This window comes from Dasypus novemcinctus, chromosome 30, assembly GCF_030445035.2.
Source record: "Dasypus novemcinctus isolate mDasNov1 chromosome 30, mDasNov1.1.hap2, whole genome shotgun sequence".
In the NCBI taxonomy this organism is placed as follows: Eukaryota; Metazoa; Chordata; class Mammalia; order Cingulata; family Dasypodidae; genus Dasypus; species Dasypus novemcinctus.
Genome location: NC_080702.1, coordinates 15,091,547 through 15,117,655, shown reverse-complemented (window position 1 = coordinate 15,117,655; position 26,109 = coordinate 15,091,547). Strand labels below are relative to the sequence as shown.

Below are 26,109 nucleotides of genomic sequence, written 5' to 3'. Positions count from 1 at the left end.
AAGTGATCCTCTCTACCTCCCCTCAAACTTTTTGTTCTTTAGCCTATTTTGTCTGAAATGTCATCATAAAGTATATAACTGGATTTGCTTAATTCCAGTTTGTAATCTTTCACATTTAACAAGTGCACCTAGTCCATCTACATTTCTTATAATTACTTCTACTATTTTTATTTCATGATTTCTATTTGTCTTGCTCTTTCTATGTTTCTTCTTTCTCCATTAACTATTAGATTTTTCCATTTTTTTATTCGTGTAATCACATTTTAATGTTTATCATAGAAAGTCAAGTGTTTTTAAGTTTTTCAACTCTAAAGTTATTTAATAACTTATGCTCCTCTTGAAGAATATGAGGACATTAGACCTTAGACTATTTTAAACATTTTAACTCCTTGTTTGAGATACCACTTGCGTATTTTTGATCTACCATTTTTTTAACTTGATAGTATATTTTCATCTATTCTGTTTGGGATTAATTTGGGAATTTGGATTCTGTGGGTTACTACCTTTAATCATTTCTGGACATTTCTTCATTATTTCATCAAAATATTTTTCCCAATCTAATAATTTTCAGCTATTCATTTTAAGCCCCTAGTAGTTGTATTTGAACATCCTCATTCTCTCCTCCATGTTCAATACACTCCTTTTAAAAATATTTTCCATCTTTCTGTTCTTTTGGAACTTCATTTCTGGATAATTTCCAGTTCTATATTTCAGGCTGTTAATTTATTCAGCTGTATTATGTCTGCACCTAAACTGCTTTTAACCCTATTGAGCTTATTATTGCTTCAATTATATATTTTATTTCATATATATTTATAAATCATAATCATATATTATATTTCAGTTATAAAAATATTCATTCCTAGAACATTCTACTTTGTTTTTCAATTACTCCTAGTCAATATACTTTACCTCAATGTTTTAAAAAATATTTATATTTTAAAAAATACTTATTTTATATTGTGTTTGACAGTTCTAATATTGGAATTCTTCATAGGTCAGATTTTACTCTCTTGTTTCTGTTGGTTGTTATTCATAGTACATTGTTTTCACCTGAATCTTGTATTGTCTGCTATGAGCCCATACTTCTTGGAATTTTAACACTGTGAATACTTTTCAGCCTGGAATGAACATGGGTTCTTTCAGAGAATATTTCCAGTAGGTCCTGCTATATGACTGGTAGCACCCCCAAAATGAGACCATTAAATCTGAGGAACTATTCAAGGGAAGGCTGTTTGTGGTTATTAGTTCTCAAAGAGAAACTTTTAATTTTTAACTTTTGTTGTAGAGACATATACACAACTCAAAATTTCCCATTTTAACCACTTTCAGGTGTACAGTTCAGTAGTACTAAGTACATTCACATTGTTGGTCTTTCCCCCTTGATAGTGACAGAACTTGAAATAGCCAGTCTTCTTGCAGGTCCCTGTTGGTAGGAGAAGACAAGGGAGCAGAGCTTTTTTCCTGATCTACCTTGCATTGAAATGTGTAGCCCTGTAGGGGTCACAGGCTTATAAATGAGTGTCCTGTCATATTCCCCATCTTGGAAGTGCGTCCTGGTCTTTGTCTCTGTTCTCTGATATACTTCTGAGTCCATAAAATCTAAGCTTAAGTTTCCTGGGTTCAATCAATGCCTTAAATGCAAATGTGAACTTCTACTTATTTCTGTATGTTCTTGCCTTTCTCTGGATTTTGGCCCAAATATGCCCTACATAATATATTGAAGAAGATATATGTATATTTCATCTGGAACTGTTAGGGCAAATTAATTTTTATTCTATGATTCTATTTATCTTTATCCTATTGGATTGGATAAGCTTTCCTTATCATTTTTATTTTATTTTTGCATCCCTGGCTTGGAAGTTATACATTCTACAATTTTAAAATATTGTAAAATTTAAAAAACGATAACATACATATTTGACAAGCAATTTATATCCTTTTTTCCTAAGAATACAAAGATTAAAATGCTTTTATATGTTATTTGATTTCTGGCATTTTAGTTTTACTCCCTGCCCCATCCAACTAGAAATCATTTTTATTATTATCTGATATAGTCAATCCTTCTTTAGATGTAGCACTCTATCCAGTACATTCCTTTCTCACCACTCCTTCTTGCAATACATTTCTTCCTTCTGAATTTAACTTCTTTTACCATGAAGTATATCCTTACTTAGAGGAAATCTTCTCTCTTTTGTTCTTGATTTAGAATTGGTTTTTTTTTTTTTTTACTTTTTCCTTATTTCAGAATCAAAGTTAAGCTGGATCGTGATTATAAACAATTTTCTTTTACCACATTAATTTTATTCCCATATGTTCTGGACTCCATTATTGCTACTAAAATATTAGCAAAGGTAAAATTTCTTTTTCAAGAAAATTAGTCTGTTTCTTTCTCTTTGACTATTTTTACAAACTGTTCTTTGCCTTTTTACTCAACAGTTTAATTTCAATGTGGTTAGGTGTACATTTTACTTTATTTTTTTCTATATTTTATTAAATATGTTCCCTAGTCAAGGACCCTTATCTTTAATCAGTTATGGGAAATTCTCAGTAGTAATCTTTGATATCAGGTTTTTCTGTTCTCTGGATTCTTTTCTTCAGATGCTCTAATTAATTTGTTAGACCTTCCCCTTCTATCTTCAAGGTCTGTTAACTTTTCTTCCTTGTCTTCTATTTAACTGTATTCATTCCTGGGTAATTTCATCACATACATATTCAAATGTACTAAATCTGTCTTCTGAGGATGCATTTATTTATTTATTTTTTTTAGGAGTCTAACTTCATTCTTTTTAAAATATCCCAGGTCTTTTGTGATTATGCCTTTTTATTTATAACTTATGCCTTCAATTTCTTTTTCCTATTAATATAATTATTCATATTTAAATCTATCAACAGGTGTTTTTTAAAGAGCTTAGAAAGGAAATACAAATATTTTATTAAAGAATTTATAGAAGGACATACACAAACACAGTAGTTATCTCTGTATGGTGAGATTAGTGTGGATTTTTCATTTTGTCTATTTGTTGTTGTTGTTTTCACTTTATTTCTACATTGCTTATGTAATAACAGATACCCTTCAAAGCCAGAGAAAATAACTAGTGCTATGGTGCCAGGTTACCTATCATACAAACATCCTGATAATAAATAAATGTCAAATAGCCAAACCTACAATATGACAATCTACTGAGATCATTCAGATACCTAAACTTTTTGGGGATCAGTCATAACTATGGTTTAATACCACATGTTGGATATAAAAAAAAAAATTAAGGCTTTAAAAATGACAGACTTTCTTAGATATTTTCAAATACAATTTATATCCACCTCTAAAGTGTTTTCAAGCCAATGGAATGTCTGTAGCTTTCAGAATATTGTGCACTTTTGCTTTTTATATAATACTATTTCCCATTACGCATAATCTAACTGCAGTATGATTCTGTTTTAATATAAGTCAACAATTTTCATGCAGTTTAACCATCTACTGAGTGCCATTTTAGAAAAGCACACATAAACATACAGCCCAGAATATACACCTCTGATTTATATAAGAGGAATTATCCATTTAGCTTTTCTACAAAATGCTTTAGTTAAATAAGAAATAATTTGAAAACTGTATAAAAAGAGAAAAATCATTGTGGCATCTTCCAGCTAACAATTTACAAAAGTAGCAAAACATTTTTTCCTTACATATTATACTACTATGCTTCAAGAATTCTTTACAGTCATTCTGTAAGTATTTATATTGAAATTTATGAAGCATGTATATTAAGACAATGAAAAATTCACCAATTATGATTAGTACACTTCAACAAAAATTTTTTTAGCTTAAATTTCCAAAGCATTCCTTCATGTTCATACAAATTTTATTGGACCCAGAAGCTGACATGTTTATTCAAAAGTGATGATGGACAGATTTCTGAAACAAAAGAAAGGCTCAATAGCAACTTTAAAAGAAATATCTTTGTTCAAAGAAACATTTTTTTTTTAAAGATTTATTTATTTATTTAATCCCCCCCCTTGTCTGTTCTTGGTGTCTATTTGTTGCGTCTTGTTTCTTTGTCTGCTTTTGTTTCTTTGTCCGCTTCTGTTGTCGTCAGCGGCACAGGAAGTGTGGGCGGCGCCATTCCTGGGCAGGCTGCTCTTTCTTTTCACGCTGGGCGGCTCTCCTCACGGGCGCACTCCTTGCGCGTGGGGCTCCCCCACGCGGGGGACACCCTTGCGTGGCACGGCACTCCTTGCGCGCATCAGCGCTGCGCATGGCCAGCTCCACACGGGTCAAGGAGGCCCGGGGTTTGAACCGCGGACCTCCCATATGGTAGACGGACGCCCTAACCACTGGGCCAAAGTCCGTTTCCCCAAAGAAACATTTTAATGTCCCACATAGTGAGAACTTTCTCCCTTTTCTAGTCTTAAAGTGTTTTTCTTTATGGCAAAGTGCATATTTTCTTGAAATTCTTTAAATGTATTAGTTATTGGAAGAGATACTACACTTGTTTCTAATAGGAAAATCCATATGCAGGCACTCAATTGAAGGAGTGAGTTTAAATTCAGTAGGTGGAATGGAACTGCAACCAGTTGCAAAAATAAGAATATCTTCCATTGTTGTTGCAGATTTACAATTTTCAATAGCTTGTAAGTAACTGTTCCAAAATCCCAAAGTTTTATGTTAGACAATGGGTAGACTGTAAAAAGATCACTAAGAATTTTTACAGAAAGATTATAAGGTTTATGAGAGAGGATGCTGCAAAATGCTTCTGGAGAAGTCAGAATTTTATCTAAAATGTGAAGAATTTTCAGACCCTGCTTAAAACTCCCAAAGGTTGTTTGGGCTCTCTTAATTACACGGTAGAAAAGTATGTCTTTTACCAACATATATTTACCACTTAATGTCTAAGACATCCAATAATCTGTAGGTAATTAGAGCATTCATTTATTGCTGAGATAAAGTCAGCCATATTTGTTGTAGTATTTATCTTGGGCATTAGGGGACAAGTTCTTTGACAAGGACCCTTCAAACAGTGATGAGCTTTCAAGATGCTGCATTGAAAGACTCAGAAACTCTTGTCTTGATCCAGGATGCTCTTGGCCAAATTCATCATTTTCGCTTACATAGGCTATTTCAATTGAGTATACAGGATTAAAGCTTTGATTTCTGAATCTATCTAAGGCAATATTCCAGATATTGGCTTTGTTGATATATAAGTTTTTAGTTTTTCTTTTAATTGGGAATCCTAACTCTATTAATACATTTTAAAAACTCTTCTTAATTTGCTGCCTTGCCTTCTTCTAACAGGTTGATTCCTTGCTCCTGTCCAGACCAGTGGGACTTCCAGGGGTGTTCTCATTAGATCTGGGCTCCAGGTGACTGAGTAATTTCGGTGATGACTCTTCTAACAAACAATCAGTAATGTCCATGTTATTTGAATTGGGCTGAGTGTGTTTTTTGGCTTCTTTTGAAATCCCCTGAATTGTAGATGATACCTTCCACATTCTGAACACTCCCAATTTTGTTCCCATGATTGTGGTGAGCAACAGTCTAAATGGGTTTCACTAGAACCACAACATTGACAGTGTTTTATTTCTCATTTGCTGTCAGGTGCATTCTATTCTTGCCCTTTGCAGCAACATCCCTGGACATCACAAGGCTCATGGTGCTGCAAAATCTCTCAATAATCATTTTCCTCTAGTTCCCAAGACACATCTTTTTCAGGAATATGAATTCCCATTTTCAACATCTCTTTCTGAAATGTATCACTATTATTGCATACGTGCATCTGAAGAAGAACACTCCTGCGTTTATTGCTTAAAATTGTAAACCGTTTCTGTGAAACCAAGCATTCTTACTACAAGGACTTGGTTATATACTATATGTTGGAATAGGCTCAATAAATTCCAAATGGTACATGCTAAGGACTCTCTATAACTATTAGATGTAATTATTTGAACAGGTTGATGGTTCCAACGAAATGACACAAAATTGCCAGTAATCTGGAAAATGCATTCTCTCTGAAGGCCACATGTAAAATGATAATAACTTTTTACATCGGGGTGCATCATATCCAACTAAAGTGACAGATTTCTTGCAAAGACAGGGTTATTGGATTATATTTGTAAAATGCTCTGTCACAAGTATCATGTTTAATTGATTAAGTTATGATTAGGACTTTGGGCCATGTGAGTAGGGTGTTGAGTCCCTTCACCTTGGTGGGGAGGGACTCTCAGAGAAAAGACATGGCAAAGGACAGAGTTGGGAGATTTTACCTGGAGCCTAGTAAGTAAACACACAGTAGAATGCAAAGCAATTGAACCCAGAAAGAATCAAGTCCTAGGGAGAGAGAGAGAGAGAGCCATTTGCCTGATGGTCTACAGCTGACCTTGTGAAGCAGGCAGAGCAGTTGAACCCAGAGAGGCAAGCCTCAGGAAGAGAGGAACATAGGAAGCCAGAACCCTCAGACAACAGGAGCCATCATGCCCCTAGATGTAGCAATAGACTTTGGTGAAGGAAATGACTCATGTTTTATGGCCTGGAACTGTAAGCTATTACACAAAATAAATAACATTCATAAAAACCAACCATTTCTGATAATTTGCATCAGTGTCCCTTTGACTGACTAATACAGATTAAGTGGTAATTTCTCTTCTGAAACCATAGGGGCAAGAAGGCAGTGGTATATCATAGTTAAGGTGCTAAATGAAAAACTTCCAGCTAAGAAATCTCTATTCTGAAGAGCTCACAATTAAAAATGAGGGAGAGCTCAAAATACTCACAGATAAACAGAAATTAAGAGAATCTGTCAATAAGAAACCTGCACTCTCTTTGAAAGAGAGTTCTGCAGTTTGAAAGGAAAACCAGGAAAGAGTTGGACGAGAGTGTAAGAAAAAAAACATAAAGAGAAATATAAACAATATATGACATCAGAAACCTAAAAATATGGCTAATAAATGAATTCTTCTACAGTAGTAACATTGAATGTTAATGGATTAAACTCTCTGACCAAGAGTCAGAGACTGGCAGAATGGATGCAAAAATAGGACCCATCTATATGCTATCTACAAGAAACTCACCTTAGACACAGAGATGAAAGGATGCAGAAAGTAAATAGTTGGAAAATAATTTTACATACAAACAATAACCAAAAATAGGTGGGAGTAGCTATACTAATATCGGACAAAACACACTTGAAAAGAAAACTATTGTAGGAAGCAGCTCTGGCTCAATCAGATGAGCTCCCGTTTACCATATGGGAGGCCATTGGTTTACATCCTGGGGCCTCCTTGTGAAGGCAGGCTTACCCGTGTGCTGCATGGTACTGTGCAGTCCATAGACACCACAGAGTGCCAACTGGCCTGCAGATGCCACAGAACACTGCAAGGCCCACAGATGCCACAGAGTGCTGCCTGGCCTGTAGATGCCATGGAGTGCCACTTGCAAATGCCATGTAGTGCCATCTGGCCCACAGATGACATGGAGAGCTGACGCAGCAAGATGACACAACAAAAAGGGAGACAAAGGAGAACACAGAAGAGACTGCAGTGAATGGACACAGAGGGCAGACAGCATGTAAAAAGCCATGGGGGGGGGAGAAAAAATAAAACTTGTATAAAAAAGGATAACCTATGAAGAAGAAAGGACAAACATAAACATTTATGGACCTAACCAAGACTCCTAAAAATACTTGAGGTAAATATTGGAAAAACTAAGTAAAGAAATAGATGCCTCTACAGTTATAGTGGGGGACATTAAAACAGCATTATCAGAATTAGACAGAACATCTCAACTAAGAATCAATAATAAAACAAAGACTTTGGATAATACATTAAAGGATCTGGACCGAAAAGACATATACAGAACATTATGCCCAAATATATCCAGATAAACATTATTCTCAAGTGCACATGGATCATTCTCCAGGATGGATAATATTCTAGGCCCTAGAAAAACTGTCAATGAATTCAGAAAGATTGACCTTATACCAAGTAGTTTCTCTGACAACCACAGGATGGAGCTGGAAATTGGTCAAGGACAGAGAAGAATATTACAAACAAAGATATTGAAGTAAAACTGCTCTTAGACAATCAGTGAGTCAAGGAGGAAATTGCAAAAGATATCAGAAACTAAATTGAAACTAAATAAAATGACAACATAATGTATCAAAATCTATAGGTTACAGCAAAACCTATACTTAGAGGGAAGTTCTTAGCCATAAATCACTATATTAAAAAAGAAGAGGTAAAATCAAAGAACTCACTGGACATCTGGAGGAATTAGAAAATGTACAACAAGCTAATCCCAAAGGAAGTATCAAGAAGGAAATAACAAAAATTAGAGTAGAGCTAACTGAAATTGAAAATAAGAAAGCAGTAGGAAAAATAAACACCAAAATCTGGTTCTTTGTGAAGATTAATAAAATTGACAAATACTTAGACTAACAAAGAGAAAAGGAGAGAAGGGGCAAATACATAAAATAAGAAACAAGGAAGGAGGTATCACCACAGATGCTACAGAAATAGAATATCGTAAGAGGACATTTTGAAAAAGTGTATGCCAACAGTGGATAATTTTGAGGGAATGGACAAATTCCTAGAAACCACAAGCACCCTAACATTGATGAAACAAGAATTCATGAACTCACCAGAACAATCACAAGTAATGAGATTGAATAAGTCATCAAAAACCTCCCAGATAAGAGCCCAGGACCAGATGGCTTCACATGTGAATTCTACCTAACATTCCAGGAAGAATGAACAACAATCCTGCTTAAATTCTTCCAAAAAATAGAAGTGGAGGGAACACTGCCTAACTCATTCTATGATGCCAACATCACCCCAATTCCAAAGCCAAACAAAGATGTCACAAAAAAAGGAAAACTACAGACCAATCACTCTAATGAGCCTAGATGCTAAATACCCAAATACTTGGTAATTGTATTAAAAAACACAACAAACAAATTATACACCATGATCAATGAGTTTCATCCTTCCTATGCAAGGAAGTTTCAGCATGAGAAAATCAATGTAATACACCTTATAAACAGATCAAAAGAAAAGAAATCACATGATAATCTCCACAGATGAAGAAAAAGCATTTGGCAAAATATAGCATCCTTTCCTGATAAAAGCACTTCAAAAGATAGGAATAGAAGGAAACCTCACTAGTACCACACTAATGAATGATGCTGTTAATGTGGGATTGTGTGGGAGTGATAGTCAGTGGGGCATATGGTAACCCCCTATATTTTTCATGTAACATTTTAATGATCTAAATATGTTTAAAAAGTATAATAGGTAGACCATTCTATCACACCATATACAAAAATAAGTGCAAAATTGTATGATTACATTTAATTTGCAAATATATATCAATCTATAAAGATGAAATTAGTAATGTAGGATTGTGACAGGATAGAGGGATAGTGAGGAGACTGCTAAGGGGTGTGGGGTATTTTTTTAATGGAGTAATGAAATTGTTCTAAAACTATTTGGTGATGAAGGCACATTTTGATTATATTAAGACCTATCAATTACACAATTAGGATATATTGCATTTGTGTCTATCTCAGTTAAACTTTAAAATAAATAAATCTTCAAGAATAGTCAAAAAGAGCAGCTATGTACATCAGAGGAATCAGAAAGTGAGAGATGATGCATTTTTGCTTGGTTTTTGTTTTTTGCTTATTGTTTTCCATATTTGCATGATCTGGAACTTAATATTTTAATAATTAATGTCAAGGAAATGATTTCTAAATGTCATCCATCATAAGGGCATTGCCTATGGGCATGGAAGGTTTTGGAATCTATTAGTTATTTTATTAACAAAATCATTATGGCAGTGCATTTTTCCTAGATATATCATTCTGGGAAATTAGTGATGGGAAGTGCAAATGATCTGTACCTCTGCCTGGCACAGTGAACTACTGTGTTCATGATTATCACACTCACTGGTAACAATTCTAGTCACAGAGGTGAAGTATTGTTTCATCTACCATTAGGAATACGTGACCATACCTGTTGCTCACCTTCAGCTATATAATCGCTGAGACAGGAAAGGCAACAAGAGAACCACAGTTATTTATGAGGGAGACTCCTAAATCACAGATTTCACACATTTTCTTATCCCCAAACCTATAAAACTTCTAGTTGATATCCACAAAGTCAGCTATCAGATACCCATTTGCAAAACCCCTCTAATAATATCCATCACAGAAACAAAATTACTGAATCATGCAACATCCCAATCAGTGAATAAATGATTTCCCATGACTTTTCATTACATTCTTCACAATGAATTTTCTGGAAATTCCTCAAGGGGTTTCATCCTCCTAACAGTCTTCCTCTTTTTTAAAAACTTGCATTAAAAGGATTTCTGGTATGGGTGATAATTTTCCCCCCTATTTTATTACCTTTTTTAAAAGATACATAGATCACAAAAAAGTTACATTAAAAAATATGAGGTTCCCATATATCCACTCACTATTATCCCCCACTCTTCCCACTTCACCAAATTATGTCATCAGTATGGCACATTCACTGCATTTGATGAATACATTTTGGAGCACTGCTACACAGCATGAATTATAGATTACATTGTAGTTTACACTCTCCCAGTCCATTCAGTGGGTTATGGCAGTATATATAATGTCCTACATCTGTCCCTGCACTATTATTCATATGAACTCCAAGTCCTGAAAATGTTCCCATATCACACTTCTTCTTCTCTATTCCTATCCTCAGCAAATCCCGTAGCCACAGTTTCCACATCAATGATACAGTTTCTTCCATTGTAAAATCACAATGATTCTATAGTAGAATACTAGTAAGTCCACCCTAATCCATATTGTATTCCTCCATCTGGATGACCCTGGGATGATGTTCACTCCACTTCTAAACTGAGAGGCTTTGATCCTACATGACTGAGGGATGGGATTCTCCTGCTTGCTGTTGTAGACTATCTTGGTTCCCTGGTGTGGTGGTTGACCATCCTTACCTCCCTGTTGGCTGATGTGGATAAGTTCAATGACCCAGTGAATAGGTGTTGTAACTCTGCTGAGGCTAAGGGCCCAGCTGTCACATGGACAGTCCAGGAATTCAAGTCTCTTGAGCATACACCAACCCCAGTGCCAATCACAGTTCCAGTAAAAGTGACAGAAGAGGCATGTGTAGCCAGGTCACATGTGAGTCTAACTACATCACATGCAGGAGCAGAAATTCCAAAGTTGGGTTCACTGGCAAGCCCTGAACTCCAGAGCCATCTGCCATAACTATAGGACCTGGGTGTCTCTGTAACCCAAGAGCACCACATTCTGGGGTTGTATCTTTGTGGTTATTCTTAAACTGAGTTTCCTTTAGCACAAGGCTTAGTTTTGGCTGAATGATAGTGCAGTGATTACAGACCTAGTGTTTCACTCTTTTGGAGTTCACTCATTTAATTTAAAGGATAAATTAGCAATTAAGGCAATCCGACATTGAGTACAGTTGTAGGTTTCCTCACATGTGATTTTCTGATTAGCTTATTAGGTAGTAGAAGAGCACCCTCCAATTCCATTATATTTACATTATGTGCTTTCTCACATAGAATATCATTTGCCTATTAAGGGCTTTGCTGCATAAATAACATGCACATGGATTCTCAAGACTATGAATGTTATTAGATTATCTGATGAAGCATGGATGACAACAAGAACTTCTAAACACATTAAAAAGTGTTTCTTCAGGGAAGTGGATTTGGCCCAATGGATAGGGCATCTACCTACTACATGGGAGGTCCAGGGTTCAAACCCAGGGCCTCCTGACCTGTGTGATGAGCTGGTCCATGTGCAATGTTGATGCATGCAAGGTGTGCCCTGCCATGCAGGGGTGTCCCCCACATAGGGGGCCCCATGTGCAAGGAGTGTGCCCCATAAGGAGAGCTGCCCAGCACGAAAAAGTGCAGCCTGCCCAGGAACAAGCCACACACATGGAGAGCTGATGCAGCAAGATGATGCAACAAAATGAGACACAGATTCTGGGTGCTGCTGACAAGAATACAAGTGGACACAGAAGAACACATAGTGAATGAACACAGGGAGCAGACAACTGGGGAGGTGCAGGGAAGGGGAGAGAAATAAATTTTTTAAAAATCTTAAAAAAAAAATGTTTCTTCAGAATATGAGTTCTCTGGTATGTTTAAAGGTTAAATTTATGGCTGAAGTCTCTTAAGTATGCAAAAGATTTATAGTGTGAATATTACATTTAAAATAAGAATATTGACTGATGACTTTCTCAAATTGTTGACAGTCATAGGGATTCTCTCCATTTGAATATTTGAGTAATCTCCTATGGCTTAAGGCTAGAAAAATAAAGGCTTTCCCATAAGTATGTTATTATTTCCATCCCACAGGAATTTTGTAATGTTGCCTGAGGGCAGAAATACAGGTGAAAATTTTCCTACATAGACAACATTCATGTGTCTTTTCTACAGTGTGAGTTCTCTCACGGTGTTTAAGATTAGAAAATTGAAGTTTTCCCAGAGTGAGTTCTCTCATGTTCTTGAAGGTGGGAATGATGACTAAAAGCTTTCCTGCATTGATGAAACTCATGTTTCTCTCCAGTTGGAATTCTTTCACGTCCTCTTAGAATAATTACTATATGCTTTCTGACATTGATAATATTCAGTATTTATTTCCAGAGTAAATTGTTTGTTTTTTTTTAATGGAAGAGGGATGAAATAACTTTCCCAAATAGATTGCATTCATGGTATTTCTCTCCTGTGTGAGTTCTCTCATGTCACTGAAGATGGGAATGGCAACTGAAAGCATCCCTGCATATATGACATTCCTAAGGTTTCTCTCTTGTGTGAGTTCTCTCACATTTTAGGGAAGAGGCTTGAATGAAGGCTGTAGCAGTTTGATATAATTGAATTCCAAAAAGAAATATTGGATAATGATTATAATCTGATCTGTACCTGGGCAGGATTGAGTTATTGAGATTATGGTGTTACATCCCCACCCCTTGGTGGGTGGGGACTCACAGATAAAAGGCACAGTGAAGAACAGAGTTGGGGATTTCTGATGTTAGAATTTGATGAAGACCTAGGAAGTCAGCACACAGAGGAAAGAGAAGCCAGCCCCAGGAAGGAAGGATCCTTGAAGCCAGAGTAAAGCAAGCCCCAGGAACATAGGAACCCAGGAAGCCTAAACCCTCACAGACATTGGCAGCCATCTAGCTCCAAATAGACTTTGGTGAGGGAAATAACTTCTGTTTTATGGCCTGTTATCTGTAAGCTCCTACCCCAAATAAATACCCTTTATAAAAACAAACCAGTTTCTGGTATTTTACATCAGCACTCCTTTGGCTAATACAAAATTTGGTAACAAGAGAGGAGGAGTGCTTTTGCAATTACTGAAATGCTGGAATGGTTTTATAAATGGGTAAAGGATATGTTTTGGAGGGATTGTGAGATGCTTGGAAGAAAAGACCTACAGTGCTTTGAAGAGACTGTTGATAGCAATATGGATGCCAAAGAGAATTTTATGATGCCTGAGAAGTAAACGGTGAAACTATTTTCAGAAAATGGCAGAAAGGCAATCTGTGTTTTAAAGTTGCAGAGAACTAAGCAAGATTAACTCCTGGTGTTTTATGGAAGGCAAAATTTGAAAATGGTGATCCTGGGCATTTAGCTGAAGCAATTTCCAATGTAAACCTGGAGAATGCAGCTTGGCTTCTGCTTGCAGCTTATAGCAAAATGCTAGATGAGCAAGATAAGCTGAGAACTGAAATATTGGGAACAAAGAAAACAGAAACTGATATTGAAAATTCCAAACCCCTGGAAATCAGGTTCCCAGTTGAAAGTATCCCACTGGAGGACTTAACTAAGCTTGGAACTTGTAAATCAGGATTGAAGATGCAGTTATGTTGGAAAGACTTGTGGAAAGTCTTATTGTCTGATGGCTTGGACCCCTGCTTCCTGCATGCTAAACCCAGCAGACTTTCTGAGAGAGCTGTATGAAAAGAACCACTGCCAGACTTGAATAAAAGGGACATAGAAAGGAGAAATTTAAAGAGAAAGAGAGCTTTAAGAGGAAAACCATGGAAACTGAGACATGAAATTAGGACATCATCTTGGGCCAAGAGAGGAACCCCACCCATGTGTACAGAGAGGGTGAGTTTGCCCCAGCAGTTGAAGAGGGTGGGTTTTCCCACCTATGCTCTGGGGGATTTTTCACCCCTAGAGTGCAGAGAGGATGGAGCACATTCCCCAAGGATTAAAGCAGTTAAGATTAGCACCCCACAGGTCTGAGAAGGGTGGACCTGTCCCACAAAGGTTAGGGGAGGCCAGGTGGTCAACTCCTTGCTCTGAAAGGGTTGACCCTGTATGCCAAAGATTAGAGGGAATATCTTTACCTCACCGTGCTAGGGGGGTTAAGACTCTAACCCAGAGATTGGGTAAGGTGTGGCAATCACCCCAACAGTCTTGGAAGGAGAGGCCTGGAACTTGGTTGACACTCAGATGCTTGATGAAGGTGGAACCAAGAAAATGACTGTTGGGCAAGTCAGTGGAAAAGATGGGTCCTCACATGGCCCAAAGGAGAAGAAACCATCATCTTGAGAATGCTTCTCAGACTTTGAAATCAAAGAGGGAAGCAGACTTGGCCCAATGGATAAGGCATCCGTCTGCCACATGGGAGGTCCGCGGTTCAAACCCTGGGCCTCCTTGACCTGTGTGGAGCTGGCCCATGTGCAATGCTGATGCATGCAAGGAGTGCCGTGCCATGCAGTGGTGTCAGCCACATAGGGGAGCCCCACATGCAAGGAGTGCACCCTGTAAGGAGAGCCACCCAGCACAAAAGAAAGTTCAGCCTGCCCAGGAATGGCACCGTACACACGGAGAGCTGATGCAACAAGATGACACAACAAAAAGAGACACAGATTCCCGTGCCACTGACAGCAAAAGTGGACAAAAGAACACACAGCAAATCAACACAGAGAACAGACAACTGGGGTGGGGGGGGAGAGAAATAAATAAATAATAAATCTTTAAAAAAAAAAGATCAAATAGAGGATGTCCTGCAGGTCTATTGCAGAGAAACAGTAACTCATGTTTCCCTTCCAATTTCTCCTTATTGTAATGAAAATGTTTATCCATTTTCTATCTATTTGTGTATTGGAAGCAGATAAGTTGTTTTCTAATTTCAGAGGTGTATAGCGGATATGACATTGCCCCAGGACAAATTATTTCCTTAAATTGATTGTGATATGGGAAGTGGGCTTGGACCAGTGGTTAGGGTGTCTACCACATGGGAGGCCTGCGTATCAAACCCAGGCCTCCTTGACCCATGTGGAGCTGGCCCATGAGCAGTGCTGATGCACACAAGGAGTGCCATGCCATGCAGGGGCGTCTCCTGCATAGGGAAGCCCCATGTGCAAGGAGTGTGCCCCATAAGGAGAGCCACCCAGGGCAAAACAAAGTGCAGCCTGCCTAAGAATGGTGCCACTCACATGGAGAGCTGATACAACAAGAAGATGCAACAAAAACACAGATTCCCGTGCCACTGACAACAACAGAAGCAGATGAAGAAGACACAGCAAATAGACAGAGAGGACAGACAACTGGGGTGGGGGGTGGGGAGGAAGGGGAGAGAAATAAATAAAAATAAATAAATCTTTAAAAAAATAAATTGTGATACGATTTAGTACTTGCATTGTAACTGATATATATATATATATATATATATATATATATATATATATATATATTGATATATATATATATATTGCATATTGTAATGTCCTTTTGGAATCAGAGGGTACAGGGTAGCAGTATGATATAACTGGTGACTTCCAAAAAGAAATATTGGATTATGCTTGTAATCTGATCTGTACCTGGGCATGATTGAGTTATTGACTTTAGGACATTGCATCCCCACCCCTGGGTGGGTGAAGACTCACAGATAAACGGCACAATGAAGAACAGATTTGGGGATTTCTGATGTTAGAGTTTGATGCTGAAGATGCAGGAAGTCAGCACACAGAGGAAGAGAAGCCAGCCCCAGGAAGGAAGGATCCTTGAAGCCAGAGTAAAGCAAACCCCAGGAACATAGGAACCCAGAAAGCCTGACCCTCACAGACATTGGCAGCCATCTTTCTCCAAATAGACTTTGGTGAGGGAAGTAACTTATGCTTTATTGCCTGCTATCTATAAGTTCCTATCCCAAATAAATACCCTTTATAAAAACCAACCAGTTTCTGGTATTTGCATCAGTACTCCTTTGGCTAATACAAAGGCTTTCCCACAAAAATGATATTGCTATGGTTTCTCTCCAATGTGAGTTATTTCAAATTATTGTAGATGTCAATGTTGACTGAAAGCTTCCATAAATAAATGACCTTCTTAGGGTTTCCCTACAGTGTGAGTTCTCTCATCTTGTCTTAGGTGAGAGGATTGCCTGAAAGCTATCCTACAAAGATGGCATTCATACAGTCTCTCTCCAGTGTGAGTTCTCTGATTGTTTTTAGGGAAGAGGAACAAGTGAAGACTTTCCCATAAAGATGATATTCATAGGGTTTCTCTCCAGTTTGTGAGTTCTCTCATGGTGTTTAAGGGAAGAATGATTAAAGGGTTTGCCACAAAGATGGCACTGAAGGGGTTTCTCCAGTGTGAGTTCTCTCATGTACTTTAAGATGAGCATATTTACTGAAGGATTTTCATGGGCTTTCACTCCAACTTGAGTTCTCTCATGATATTTCAGAGAAGAATAAGATGAAATGCTTTCCCACACAGATGACATACATGGGGTTTCTCTCCAGTGTGAGTTCTCTCATGTCATTTTAAGGAAGAGAAGTGACTGGAGGGTATCCCACATAGATGACATTCACGAAGCTTCTCCAGTGTGAGTTCTCTCATATTCTTTAAGATGAACATATTGGCTGAAGGCTTTCCCACATAGATTACATGTGTGGGGTTTCTCATAGTGTGTGTTCTCATGTTTTAAGGAAGAGGAGTGCCTAAAGTGTTCCCCAAATAGAAGGCATTCAAGAGGTTTCTCCAGTGTGAGTTCTCTCATGTACTTTAAGATGAGAATATTTAATGAAGACTTTCCCAAATAGATGACATTCACGGGGTTTCTCTTCAGTGTGAGTTCTCTCATGCTATTTAAGGGAAGAATAATGACTAAAGTCTTTCCCACATAGATGACATTCATGGGGTTTCTCTCCAGTGTGAGTTCTCTCATGTCATTTTAAGGAAGAGGAGTGACTGAAGGGTTTCCCACATGACATTCATGAAGCTTCTCTCCAGTGTGAGTTATCTCATGTTCTTTAAGATGAGCAAATTGATTCTTTCCCGCATAGATGACACTTGTGGTGTTTCTCACCAGTGTGACTTCTCTCATGTCATTTTAAGGAAGAGGAGTGACTGAAGGCTTTCCCACAAAGATTGCATTGATATGGTTTCTCTCCAGTATGAGTTCTCTCATGTCATCTTAAGGAAGTACACTGGTGAAGGCTTTCCCACAAAGATGACATTCATATGGTCTCTCTCCAGTGTGAGTTCTCTGATGTTCTTTCAGGGAAAAGGAGTAAATGAAGGCTCTCCCACAAAGATGACATTCATGGGGCTTCTCTCCAACGTGAGTTCTCTCATGATATTTATGGGAAGAAAATGACTAAATGACTTCCTGCATAAATGACAGTCTTAGGGTTTCTCTACAGGGTGAGTTCTCTCATGTCATTGAAGTTGGGAATGTTGACTGAAAACTTTCCCACATAGATGACATTCATGGGGTTTCTCTTCAATGGGAATTCCATTGTATTGTCTGAGATCAGAGTACTGCAAACAATTTTTTAGCACTTTGGGAACATTCATATGATTTACTTCTAGGTTGAATATGCTTATGTTGATTAAAAGATGAATGATCACTGTGGACCTCTGAAGGTGGTTTTCTGAAACAGGATTTCTTTGTCATGTGAATTAATGCATGTTGGTTCACTGTGAATGTATGAGAGGAATCTTCTTGCAAATAGTTATATTCAAAGGAATTCTTTTGGGTGTAAAATCTTTGCTGTGGGGAATGAGATCTGAGACTGTAAAATATTTGTCCATAAAATGAATTTCTGCATTTCCCCACATATGAAACCAAGACCAATCCTCTAGGGATAGTCTTCAATGAAAATATCTGCCATGTTTGTTTCATATACACTTTATTCTATTCCATACACAGATATTCTCTATTATAACAATCTAATTGCAGAGATAACTGATCAAGTTTTAGCTTCATGATGTTTCAAAGATTATGTATATGAAACATGTTTAAGCAATTTATTTTTATAAGAACTCAGGCAAGAGTTCATGTTTAGGTTAGTTGTCACCTTAATTCACACTATCACAGATTTTTGCTGGATTAGTACTTAATCCCAACATTAATTAGAATTTCATTTTACTGAATTCCTAATTCATCCCATCCCTAGGTATCTACTTGGAATACTAGGATTCAAAAAATTAAGCTTACCAATGTCATGATTTTGGAAGGGTTTTTCCTAAAAGTAGGCTGGTAGTCTATCATTTCTATCATATCATATGTTTTAAAGGCACTTTTCCTCCCTGTAGTAATTGAGAAAAGATTGTTAGAAAAGCATTAGAGGGACAAAATTTTGGAAATTTCCAAGTATCTCCTTCAGTATGTTTCCACATTCACAATTAGCTAGGAGAGAATATTTAGTTAATGAATATTTTAGGGATAATAAAATTAACATTATAGGACATTATGATCAGAAAAGAATTTCAGGCATGGAATATGAGAAAAAAGAAGTTGGGATATTAGGGAGATAAAGACAGGGAAAAATATTCCAATAATAGAACCAGGAAGAGGAGCATGTGAAGGTTTAATTGCAATAACAACTGAATATCCTTTTTACAATGCCAATGACACTTGATAAAGCTTGAGAAGTATTTGGAATAAGCCCATGTGACTAAAATTTCCCCAATATCCTTAGCTACATGTTAGAAATACAAGTCTTAAAAAGAAACCTAGACAAATCACATACACACTATTTAATGAGACCCCTCTTCTGATGTACAGGTTCTTATAGCTCATCTGAAATGTGGTATTGAGGAAATCCTATTCCTTCTCTCAACACTTCTCCTTGTTGCAGCTGGGAAAGCACATCTGCTTTGCAGACTTGATATCCTCTTTGTATGGAAAAAAATTTACCTGGATTTTGAATTGTGCTAGTAACAGAGCATGATCATGATGTACATGGCAGGTTACCAAAGAATAATGTAAGCATTGAAGGTAGCAATACAACAAAACCTAGAACTCAAATCATTGAAAATGTCTCAACAGAAATTGTAACTCTTGAACTTTTTCCCATTTCAGTAAGGACTATTTGTTAGTTACCCAAGCACTAGTACAAAAAGAAACTGCAGTGTCATCAGTATTCTAAATGGGGAGAAATCTATGTTTCCAAAGTGACTGAATATTATGTTAAAAATAATTCAATTAACATAAGTCCCAAAAGGATGATCTAAATTCTATATGGAAAATTATATATGCAATGTTTTTACTATGTTCTGAAGCATCAGCATAGCTGTTGGAGCAGAATACTTATTTCACCATAGTCAATTAACTTATCTAGTCAAAATATATTCATTGAGTTCTCAGAAGAGCACTGAGAGTTGAAATTGAGATTCAAGGAAGGCATTAAGTTGTACTCAAGAAGATTAAATTCTATTGGGGTGAACTGGATATATATATAATCACCATCACAGTGTCCTCAGGATGGAGGAATAAAATATGGATTAGAGTAGACTTACTGGTATTACACTATAGAATTATTGTGACTCTAGTAGAAAAAATTGTATCATTGATGTGGACACCATGGCCATGGGAGTTGCTGAAGGCAAGGAGATGGAAACAGAGGTGTGATAATGTGGAATTTTCAGTACTTGGAGTTGTCCTGAATGATATTGCAGGAACAGATGCAGGACATTATATATCTTGCTATGACCTGCTAAGTGGACTGGGAGAGAGTGTAAACTACAACAGACACTAAGATCCATACTGTAGAACAATGCCCCAAAGTGTACTCATCAAATGCAATGAATATACCACACTAATGAAAGAAGTTGTCAATGTGGGAGGAGTGAGGAGTGTAGGGATCGGGGTACATAGGGACCTCTTATATTTTTTAATGTAACATTTTGTGTGATTTATGTATCTTTAAAAAGATGACAAAAATAAATAAAAATGAACTTAGAAAATAAAAAAATAAGGAAACATTCATTTAGGCAGACTTATTTTATTACAAAATATAAATGTATTAAAATTATAAAATATAAGAGAAAATAAAGATTATAAAATATGGAGAAACTTATATTTGAATAAATAGACATTGAGTTATGATAAATATATAAGTAGATAGATAGATTAGATAGATGGTAGATAGATGAGACAGATATAAATGGTAGACATATTTTGAGAGTCTCACCTACTGAGACCAGATTCTTTATATTCTCAACCATAACATCTCTGAACAGCTTTTGCTGCGATGTATATAACAGGTCCCACTCTTCCTGGGTGAAGTCAATAGCCACATCCTTGAAGGTCACATACTCCTAAAACACCATGGAAATTTGTGTTCACACAGCATTATCCTAACCAATATCCTACATTGTGATGTACAAAATAATAGCACTAAAGAAGCAGAAACTGTATATATAAAACTCAAAATGTGTATGGGGTTAGGGTAACAGCATTACCAATGTTCAATTGTCATCTGCTTTTCAGATACACTCTCAGACACAAACACTCTGAATACATAACACCCCATTGTAAAAGAAAATCCCATGACATGGGATGTTATATACACCTGAAAATTTCCCAATAAACTTGCAAATATGCCTTCTTTCTGCTGATTATAAAGCTTTCATTTAAACATTCAAAACTAAACCAATCTTTCCAAACAATTTTAAGAAAATTTACACACTTATTGTAAGACAAGCAAGATCCACATGTCATTTTATTTTTTTTAGTTTTTTTATTTTTATTTTTATTTTTTTAAGATTTATTTATTTATTTAATTCCCCCTCCTCCCCCGGGTGTCTGTTCTCTGTGTCTATTGGCTGCGTCTTGTTTCTTTATCTGCTTCTGTTGTCGTCAGCGGCACGGGAAGTGTGGGCAGTGCCATTCCTGGGCAGGCTGCACTTTCTTTCACGCTGGGCAGCTCTCCTTATGGGGCACACTCCTTGCACGTGAGGCTCCCCTACGTGGGGGACACCCCTGCATGGCGCAGCACTCCTTCCGTGCATCAGCACTGCGTATGGGCCAGCTCCACATGGGCCAAGGAGGCCTGGGGTTTGAATTGCAGACCTCCCATGTGGTAGACAGACTCCCTAACCACTGGGCCAAGTCCGTTCCCCCACATGTCATTTTAAAAAATGAGTAGAGTTAGCGTATTCCCCTGTACAGATGAATTCATTTTCCTCTCTTTCATAAAATCATTTAAGAGTATGTTTTGCATTTTCACAAATGCAAGTTAATGTGTGAATTGCTTTCTATCCAAATTCAATTCAGAAGTCTATTATTCATTGAAATGACAGAGAAACTTGAAGAAATATCCAGAATTCTGCTTAACTGAATAGGTATCAAAACAGTAAGTCCTGCTTTCCTCAGAGATACATAACTCAGGCATGCATTATAATGTATAAATACAGAGGGTTCAGGATCATGGGCCAGGCACTTCTGAGAGAGTTGTACTGATATATACACTCATTGCCTTATGAGGACCATTCCTGTGGACGAAGACTTCACAATCTCAACTTTTTCTGGGGTCTACAAATACATTTTCATTGTCTCACTTTTATTTCCATCTCATCTGTGTGTGAAAGAGTAACAGAATCCTGTTCATTGCTTCTGGTCTCTCCAAGACTTCAAAAATTTTCACAGAGAAATAAATTTTATTCTTCCTATAATAAAGCTCCTGAACCACAGCCATAATGAAGGGAAAAAATCCTATACATTGCATTCATTAATAAAATCTGAAGAAATTTTATATAAAAAATTGAAGTTTGGAAATTTTAACAACAGTGGTAAGGTGAATTTCTATTTTCTTTTAAGAAAAATTTCAAAATGTGCAAATATATTCCATCAAAATTTTAAGAAAATTAATTTGGGGAAAATAAGTTGTTCCTCATTTCCCTTAATTTACTACTGTTCCCATGCTTCTGGTAGATATGCCTACCCCTACAACAAATTACATCTAATGTTGGATTAACTCCACAGATGAAAACAACTCAGCCAGTCTACTAACTATAAACTTCCCATCTTGCTCATCTCTGTCAACTGAATTCATTACATGCCAGGGTCAATCTCAGGTGCTAACATGATTCAAGAATTCATTATTTATCCAATGAGGCCATAGGGTGTGTGAGAAAAAGAAAATACTGAGAATACAGTCTTTGTAGAAGCTGGAACCAACTCTTGCAATTACCTTGGAATATTACTCAATGCTTAGTCCCTAACTTACCATAACTATTAGAGTTCTGTATAAACTTAATTTAAGCTCAGATCCTTGAATGTCTCCTGAATACACTTGGAATACCCACACAATTAGGAGAAATCTTCCCATCTGCTGGCAACAGAGGTGGAATTTCAGTTAAAGAAGAATTCTCTACTCACGTGTGATTGCATGATTGCATTATCAATACCTTAGCTGGCATCTACCTTCCTCTGGATTTTCACTCACAATGAGATGAGCAGAAGGTCGCATAAGCTGAGAATGGAGAAAGAATCTTAAGATTCAAGTGTTGATCACAACTTTCTGCCCCACTTGTCATGAATACCTAAAACTTCATCCAGCCCAATCAATAAAAAGAATATGGATGTGCTCAAGAGAAATAAGGGGAAGACTTTCCTTTCCATGAGACAAGATGCTGGAAGTCTTGTCTTCTCTGGGTAGTGAATATGGTATTATTACCTTCATTCTACAGATAAATACATGAATATCCAAGAATTATATTTGTTAATTAGCCCATCATGTTCAGAGACTTTTAATTCATCCCTGATTCCAAAACATAAGAAACCCTGACCAAAATCACATCTGGAACTGGGTCCTCACCACAAGAGGAAGCAGACTTGAATTTACTCAGTTATTACTTGTTTTTGCAGTAGTATTTGTTCTCTCACATGCATTTCTGTCTTCGGTTCTCTTGTTCACTTCCTGCTCTACCACGAACCTGACCTGATGTTTGTCATTAAACATCTTAGTTCTTCCATATGTGATGTATAACAATGCCACCTCCTTAAAGCTGAGTTCTATATCTCATATCAATGTATCTGGAAATCAACTAAGAAACTTAGGCATAGATATTATTAAAAGGAAAAGGGGAAAAAAAGAATTTATACTATTATGGGGTTGATCAGATCTAGGATTAACTTAGCCATTTGTGCCTCAAGTCTAGGAAGAAAATGACTGTATTCAACATGTTTATAGAATTACATATTTTTAATCATTAAATCTTCTCATTAACCCAGTTGATAAAGGTTAATTTACTCATTTAGGAAATGTCCCAAAAAGAGGTTCAGAAAGCTGAAGTAATATTACAATCTTATATGGCCAGACAAAGACACAACTAGATTTAATTTTTTTCTTCCTATATTCCAATTTCTAATATCTTAATGGTTACATGTCACACCTAGGTATGGCATGAATTGTCATGCCTCATTTAAGTAATCAGATACTCTCTCTGTTGTCAAGACTACAACTTCATATACTTTGTTACAATTAAACCCATGCACAAGTTCTCCTGTCACAAGGAAACCTCCATTGCATTGAACCCACTTTCCAAACATTAGCTTCCACCTCATGTAATATTCACTGCCAGATGTATTTGAACATACATATTTCAGCATATGCTTCCTGAGAACTCTATTTAACTAATGTGTCAATATTTAACTAATGTGTCAATAAATATCTTAATATTTTCCACATCTGCCTACATAGGAGGTGATTTAATTTCCTGTCATATTTATTATTGCATGTGACATAGCACATTAGTAAGATCTTGCTTTATGACTAAATACTGAATCACAACTCTTAGTGCTTTCAAATATATCTGGGAAAAGGGCTGTCTTGGTTAATGAATTATTCTTCCATCTTCCTTAATCACTTCAAATCTGATAGTTTGAATATAACATATTCTTACATTTCACATTAATTTTGTCACATGAGACTACCATAATAACCAGAGAATGATGTAATTTTAAAAAATCACCTAAACTTAATACCATAATGTCTAGTTACTCATGCACTCATACCCATTAGTTACTCCTTCTCTCTCATTGAAGAGGCTTGTCATCTGATTAAGTTGAATGTCTCCAACTGAATTCTTGTTTTTCCTGTATCTTTTTAAAATCTACCACAATTACCTCATCATTTAACCTTATGAACTTAAAGGCCCCCTATGCCTGATCTTTTCCTTCAATTGACATAAGCATCTTTACACTTTTCTTACAAAGCCTTAAGTGATGAGTTAATAACCTCATGGACTTCCTCTGAAGTAAATCATGCTACCATCTCCAATAAGTATCCCATGAATAAATGAAGTGTGTGTGCTTCAGTCTCTAACTTGGAAGTATAGACAAATTGGACTTTTTGGGAATGTTCTTTTTCTTAGACTCCTTAGACATCTCAGTCCCTTGAGTGTAATCAAGATATTCTAGGCACTCCTCTTGTGTTCTAAATGGCATTACTCTAACAATATTCTAACATCTCAAGGATGAATTGTAGCCCACCCTCTCTCCCATTTCTGCATACTGTACACTATCATGATAATCTCAGACAACTATTCAATTACTCCAAATTATTCCACTGTTGGTTCCAAAACAACAGGATACAACCATGATCTCAGAAATCTAAAATAAATTCTCTTCTAAGGCTTACTCTCTAATTAATCTAGATGTCAATCAAGATTGATGTAATTGGGTTTTCCACTTTAACAAAGTATTTCACTTCAAATTAAGTAATTTTAAGTTAGGACTCCACCAGGCATCCAAGAATTGAATAAGAATTCATCACTCAGAAAAACACAGATACAGTCACTTAGCTATGATTTCAGCACTGACCACTACAATAATCCTTCATTTTCATGGAAATCCCCTCAAACACTTTACACATTATCCTCATGTTCCTTCAGTCTCTATTTTGCCATCTCCTTGGAGATCTCTTCATTGAGCCCAACTCCTTGCCATTCCAATAGCCTATACTACAATTCTACTATTCCTTCAGTTCACTCATATAATTTTTCACTGTACATTTATTTGTTTGTTTGTTCATATTTTGGTCTCTCTCCCTTGTCTAACTGCATAAACACTTCCTTGAATGGTAATAGATTAAATGTTACCCTTTGAAAATGATCAAATAATTTTAAATCCAGAAATATTGTATATCCTCAATAAGTTAACCTGACCTCACATACCCTGGGCCTGCAGTCAAATTAAATAATATTTTCTGATTAAAATCATTTACAAAATAAATTAGGACTCTTCCACCTGGTGAAAATTCTCTCCCTTATTCATGAGAAAACAAATGGACTGAGAATGCAAGGAACCCAAGTATTAATGAACCTGCTTTCACAACATGTGTAGTTCAGAGTTTCTTTTGCTCTAGAAAAAGCACCACTTTGATAGCAAACTATCTTTTTATGTAGTTAATAACATCATAAGTCTTATAATTCAAAAGACATATCTCGATTAAGTTGGATGTTAGTCAAAATCTACTCAAGGCACACCTTGTGTCATTCACTTCTTTCTAAAACTCTCACGACCAATCTTCCTGCTTTTTCAAATACACCCCACATTTTTTATGGATTTTGGTTGTCCTGGGGAAGTACTCTAAAGCACCTATACCAAGAAGATTCTTACTAATCTGTATATCTGAGAAGAACTTAAAACTACAATTACTTTCTCAGTCATCCATAGGACTCCAAACGAGTTGAAATATTTGTGCTGAAGAAATATACAAGGAAAGTTTTAGTTATTCTAGAGTATGCATATTTTACTATCAAGCAATGGAAAAACTATCCAGTATAGGTCTCATTATGTCATATCTACATTCAAACTTCAAAATCTTAGGGGTTTC

The 26,109-nt window shown here is 36.5% G+C and overlaps 1 pseudogene; it reads right to left on the bottom strand.

Annotated features, from left to right (window-relative positions):
• Positions 1–4,368: 4,368 nt before the first annotated feature.
• On the bottom strand, positions 4,369–6,085 carry LOC101414145 (G2/M phase-specific E3 ubiquitin-protein ligase pseudogene; annotated as a pseudogene).
• Positions 6,086–26,109: the final 20,024 nt, after the last annotated feature.